The sequence below is a fragment of the Adiantum capillus-veneris genome, chromosome 2 (assembly GCF_014529385.1).
Source record: "Adiantum capillus-veneris isolate H3 chromosome 2, ASM1452938v2, whole genome shotgun sequence".
NCBI classification, from domain to species: Eukaryota; Viridiplantae; Streptophyta; class Polypodiopsida; order Polypodiales; family Pteridaceae; genus Adiantum; species Adiantum capillus-veneris.
In genome coordinates, this window is record NC_140932.1 from 177,181,699 (window position 1) to 177,188,024 (window position 6,326).

General features: G+C 41.0%; 1 pseudogene; it reads left to right on the forward strand.

Moving 5' to 3' along the window:
- The first annotated feature begins 1,582 nt into the window (after positions 1 to 1,582).
- On the forward strand, positions 1,583 to 4,470 carry LOC147464126 (uncharacterized; annotated as a pseudogene).
- Positions 4,471 to 6,326: the final 1,856 nt, after the last annotated feature.

The following is a 6,326-nucleotide window of genomic DNA, read 5'->3' on the forward strand; positions in this document are numbered from 1 at the left end:
TGCACAATTGACCATTAGATAAGTCATACAAATGAACTTTGAAACCTGGATACACATAAGACTCTCAAGGGGTTTAGCGCAAAAGTACATTTTCATGATATTACATAAATTGACATAGAATTAGAACTAGAACATGCCCAAATTTACCTTTCAGGAAACTGTAGGCATTGAACACAAAATGTAGTGGTCTTTGTGGAAACCGTGTATAAAAGCTCATGCGCACAACTTCTTCCGTGATTATTAATCAAAGTATAACTCTTTGATATCTTTCTTAGACAATTAATTTTAGAGAGTAAGACTACATTGCACACTTTGAGATGGTTAGACAAGAAAACATGCAACAAACATACCTTCAACACAACTCAAATAAAAAGAAAGTGGAGCTAATTTAAGAAATTTAGAGCACCCTTCACATGCAAACTGTCGTGGAGTGTAAAAGCTTGTAACTGCCACATACTTTCCAGGTTCCAGTAATATAAAGATATAAAAAGCAACACTCAAGCACATTCCTCTTTACTCTGACCCTTTAATTACGTTGAAATATCCACTGGATTTAAAAAATGATCTTGTAAGAGTGATATCATCTCTAATGATAAGATTGATAACCGGAAGCCAAGCCTGTGCCATAGCCATAAATATTGTAAGCTCTAGAGGGGGTCCTTGTACATGTAGAGGCTTCCTATTAACCAAGTGATGAAAGACCATTAGAAGGATACATGTACGAGCTTTGGAGAGGAACAGGGCTTTTGGGGTAGGGAAAGGTCCTCAATCATCCTTTCCTTATAATTTGGGAGACTCGTAGGCGATCGGTTTAGGCCCGAGAGCCGTGGGGAGCGCAAATTACGAGAAAGGTCGATTGAGGACCTTTCATTCCCATCTAGCATCCAAGGGAAGGGGGACAATGAGGTCACAAAGAATTTGTCTCTAAGTGGCAAGATTGCGGCGAAGGTGCGTGTGTGAGTGGCAAGGTCGCATGGTGCTGCCAGCTTCCCAGACGGTGTTTTGGCTAGACATTCGCGTTGCATGGGCCATGGAAGTTATGGATCTGCTCCTGTGCACCTATCTGTGTTTGCCCTTTGCTCTTCTCTTTGCTTCCCTACTTTGAGTCACGCCCCTACATCAACAAAGTTCCCCCGCCTCCCCTACCCCTCCACTCTCACACACACTCTCACTCACAGCTGCGCACGCAACATTACACTCTGCTACGTGGGAGAGCAGTTGTTGGAATTGGCTTTTTGGGAAATTGGTATGATAGCTTGATTTCAAAATGGTAAGGTTGTCTTTTTATGCAACACCTTCTTTCTCGTTGTTGCCTACTGCAATTGGATCTATTGCAAAAGGATTTCTTGAGGTGGATGCAGGTTTTACTGATGAAATCCTAAAGGTAGGAGAAACTACAACAAAACAAAAAGACAATTGGGCATGAAATAAGTTTGACAATTGGAGGGAATTTGTTGGGCTCTCTTGTGATGTGCATTTGGAGAAGCTTGATTTGTGTATTTTGGATCGGCTGCTTAGACAATTCTTTCTTGTTGTTTGTAAGAAGGGTGGATGGCTATTTTGATCTGATACACTGGTGGGCATGATGTGATGCTTTGGTGGGATCATGAAGAAGGAGCAAGACCTTCGGATTGCTGCCTCAGGGATATCTGAGGTCCCTTTTGACATAGCAATTTAAGGGCATGTAAGCTGCGGTATGTGCTTCCATGTGCAGATGAATTGCAGAAGGAGTGTACAAGAGGAGAGAAAAAAAGCTTCCATGATTGGAAAGACATTAGAAGAAGAGATTCTTGGAGATATTGACTTCAACATGCTTCATAGTCGTGGATGCCAAATGTGATTCTCCTTTTATTGCATGCTTCATTTCTGCATTAGAGGTGGGGTGGAGCTTTACAGATTGGAGAGATCAATGTTTAATTGTGGCAATGATGAGCTTGGTGGTTATCTGAGGTAAACCAATTTTGGAATTTTTGCTTGTCACATTTTTCAGCAGGGTTGTTGCAAACGATAGTATTTGCTTGATTGCTTTTGATGTGTAGGTTTTGTGAGTGATCGAGCAAGAATTGGAAAGTGGATCTGAATCATTTTCAGCCCGAGCATTTTTGTCACTGTTACCGTTCGTGATGCTGATGTGCTGGCAACCTTCGAGAAACTTATGTGCCATATGCCTCCCTTGGTTGAGGGGATCAAAAGTCTTACGTATTTGTTTTTACAACCTATCAACAATCCAAGCACAGAGGTTATAATGCTTATTGCCTGGTTTGTTGACAAAAAGTTTGCACGTTTGTTTATTTTTCTGATCTTTTGTAGGTTTGGTACAATCGCAATAGGGTGTTTGTGAAAGCATTAAGCTACCTTGTGAAGAACATCGATGATAGGTTCGGCCTTGCAGGGAATTTTAGCAACAAAAGTCTACGCAACACATGTGTAACACACATGAGTGTGGGACAAGTTCCTTGTGATGTGGGCATGTTAGTGACAGAACAGAAGAGGGTGAGCTCATACAAAAAGTATGACATGTCGAGTGAAGTTTGTATGGCTGCTTCTGAGGACATATTGTCTCGGCCTTATGATGAGAGTGGAAAGCTAAAGAACTATGGAAAAGTTCTCAAGAAAAAGTTCAACAACTTTTGCAAGAATGTGGAAGGTAGATGCTTATTAGGAGTGTATGGTTCTGGTAGAATTCTTTTTTTACTGTTTGTTTACATTTGATGTGAAAAAGTGTTCTATTGAAGGAAAATCTGATAATGCTAGTTGTGGAATGTCTATTGGCAGTGCCACTTGTGAGAAAACATGCATGGATGGTACTTTTGTAGTAATGTTCATGCTTCTTGTGTAATTTGTAGATTTATGCTTCTTGTGTAATTTGTGACTCGTTGATGATGTGATTTTGCTAGATTTTTTCTTTTGCAAGTAACACATCTGACAAGAAAACTGTTGGTGTTTTTTTTTTCCGAGAAAAAGATCCTTCTATTAGTTAATGAAACTGCCCATAGGGCTACAACCACCTCTACAAGAGAGGGCTACAACAATCATGAGGGGGAGACTCTCCCAATGAAAAAACAGCATATGTACAATGAGGCTAAATCAAGAGATGGAAGGAGGAAAAAGCCACATAGGTGGGCGGAAGTGCCATCTGAGCACACCTTGGACCATGGTGAAGAAAGGCCAAGGGCACCAGAGTCGAAGGAAAGCCTCTCTACGCTCCCGCATGCGGTTGGAGCTGCCCTGGAGTCTCACGAACTGTCCTCTGAGAGTATGGATCAACTCTAGCCAAAGATCCCGAACAATCTCTGCTGGTGGTACAAGGCGAGCCTCGAAGATGCGAACGTAACATCTTCCTCCTGATGGACAGGAGGAGGGGAGTGATCTGTTGCATGGGAGACAAGTCCAAGCCAAGCTGACAGCCCAAGTATCAAACTGCAATGCCTGGGGTGATCCATCTAAAACCCTCACTTGGCATCCAATCAGGTGTAGGAGCATGACAAGGTTACTTCCCCAAATTCTTTTTCACAAAGCTTTTGTGACTCTCATCTCATGAACTCAAATAGCCAAAGGTTTTGCACCTTCCTCCCTAGACCACACACTTTTCGACATGCTTTTGGTGAACCCAACGCAAAGTAGCTAGGGTGAGGGTTCAAAAACTTGCTCTCAAATGTTGGAATAAGAATAGTTAAATCTATACAAAAAGAGCAAAATGGCATGCATTTTGATCAAGGTACAATGAAAATGTTTCAAGCATTTTCTATGTTTATGCAACAAAAACAAGCTACAGAAAGAAGGGAGGTGTCAACAACCAAAGCCCTTCGAGATATTGTGAAAAACATGGACTATCTTGAAGGGAAATATTTCACAAAGTATCTTCATATTTATGTGAAGGAGATGGAGCTACAATGGGTACCAGAGTTGGACATGATTCACAATTTTGAGCTTGTTGTGTTCCATGAAATTAGAGACCATGTAAGGGGAATCAAGGAGGAGCATCAAAGAGACTTGGAGAAATTCAAATTATCCTAAAGGAGGAATACTTCATGGAGGACTCTAAAGGTTTAAAAAAGAACTTTCTTAGAATGGGTTACAAAGCCAAAAGAAGGACTTTCTATCATTGAATTATTGAGAGAGTTTGAGTGACGCTATGCTCAAAGTGAGATACTTTGGATAGAGAAAAGACTGAATTGTTGCTTCAAGCTACAGCCCCTGAGCTCCAAGAAAAGTTAGAGCTACTTCTTGAAGACAAGAATACAAAACAGGGTCCAAAGGTTGAGTGGAAAGAGGTTGAGGATGTGGTCTCATTGCTTGCTAAGAGGCAACATTGTAGACAGTTGAGACAAGAAGATAGTGAATGGTGTTACTTCTACCTCTAGCATGTTAGAGATTATGACAAATCCTACTATTGTGAGTCCAAAAGGTGATAGTTCTATGCTTGATGAGCTTGTTAAGGGCATGCAAGAAATGGTTGATGAGGCTTGAAGAGAAAGGAAAACCTATTGGATAGAAATCCCAAAGCAAAGAAGGATTTGTGCATAGATGCATATGGTGTCATGGCACATACCATGGAAGAAAGGATTGTGATAGTTTTAATGATGCTTTGAAATGAGATCTTGTGTTTTTTAAGGATGGGAATATCCATCTATGGGAGACATGTTAAAGAATATGATGTTAAAGAATATGTCCATTGTGCTATGGGCGGCTGGAAACTGACTATACTATGTTGTAAATATACTTTGGATAATAGTTCAAAAGAGAAGAAGAGAAGAGCAGCTCGTTGAATGGCTGCTGCAGGGTAACGATTGTGTGTGTGTGTGTCTCGATGTGTGTTGGTGTGTGTGTGTAGTCTTCTTTCCTACCTTCTCCATCACTTGCGCACTCTACAAAGTGGTATCAGAGCTCAGTTTGAGGAGCTACAGTCAATACACAGGTTTCCGCAGCTCTGGAAAACAGCAAAAAAGAGAGGTTTTTTGGTTATAACTCCCTCACCCGAACTCGGAATACAGTGATCCAAGAGTCTATCTTTATGTTTTTGGGCGTTTCGGACGCATTGGCATACTCAGATTTGCCAAAATTTGCAATTTTCTGCAGCAAACAGCCAGCTCACACAAGCATAGTAGATGTTCAGTTTTGCACTCGGCAGTAGATTTACAGGTTACAGGTGAAGAATTCAGCATTTACACAGGTTTTGGAGAGTGACATAGAGCTTTTACATCATGATATTGTGTTATCGAAGATTATGTTTGGTTGTTGTGGGTCCGTTATGGACAGCCGCCTATGTAAGAAAGGTTGTGGGAAGAAGTTGAGGCGGTTATATTGTCAGATTGAGTACTTTGTGGTTATGTATGGATATGCGGTCAATGTATTTTGGAAAACTGCAGCCTTTGTGAGGGTCGAGTGAGGTTTTTTGAAGCCTTACCTTGGGAGCTTTGGTACCTTGGCAAGGTGGATTAGGTACTGGAGCGAACCCCCGACTAGACCCGCGAAAGACCTCATATATCATTTACGACTATGGGAAGAAGGTGGATGTATGGATATGTGGTACAGGACAGCGTATGGTTTGCATTTGCATACGGGTCCATGTGGACATTGTTTTAGAGTATTTATGCATAGTACTGAGTCAGTCTGTGGCAAACTGAGTCAGTGGATTTTCCCTTGGCAGTGAGAGATTTTCTGTCAGTGTTTATGAGCACTTTGGTTGAGATTGTCACTTTAGATATTGTCCAAATACAAACGAAACTCTGCCGAAATTTTGTCAAAATCCTTTGGAAGAAATTGAGAGAGTGAATATGGCAGAAAGTTCAACTCAAGTCACACAGATTGTTGGAGAGAAGCTGACCAGAGAGAACTACAGCATATGGTCTTACAGGATGGAGAACTTTATCATGGGCAAAGGTTTATGAGATTATATTACAGGTGAACAAGAGTGTCCCGAGGTTGGTTTGGAACCAAATAGAGAGAATGTTGAAGCACATAAAACATGGCAAGCAGGAGTAAAAGCTTACAAGAAGTGGATCGAGATTCAAGGAAAGTGATACATTGGATTTCACTATGCATTAGTGACTTCTTTATACCACATGTGAAGAAGGCTCAATCTCCAAAGGAAGCATAGGAGATACTAGCAAGAATGAACAGCTCCAATACAGAACCACGAAAAGTTCACTTGAAGCAAAGGTTACATTGTGTATGGTGAGGAAATAGATCCATATCAGATTATGTGACAGAGATAAAGCAAATAGAGGAAGATCTTGCGAGCATTAATGTTGAAGTTCCAGATGATGACTTAGTTTCAGTGACATTGAATGGTTTGGGACCGGAATACAAGTCATTGGATACAT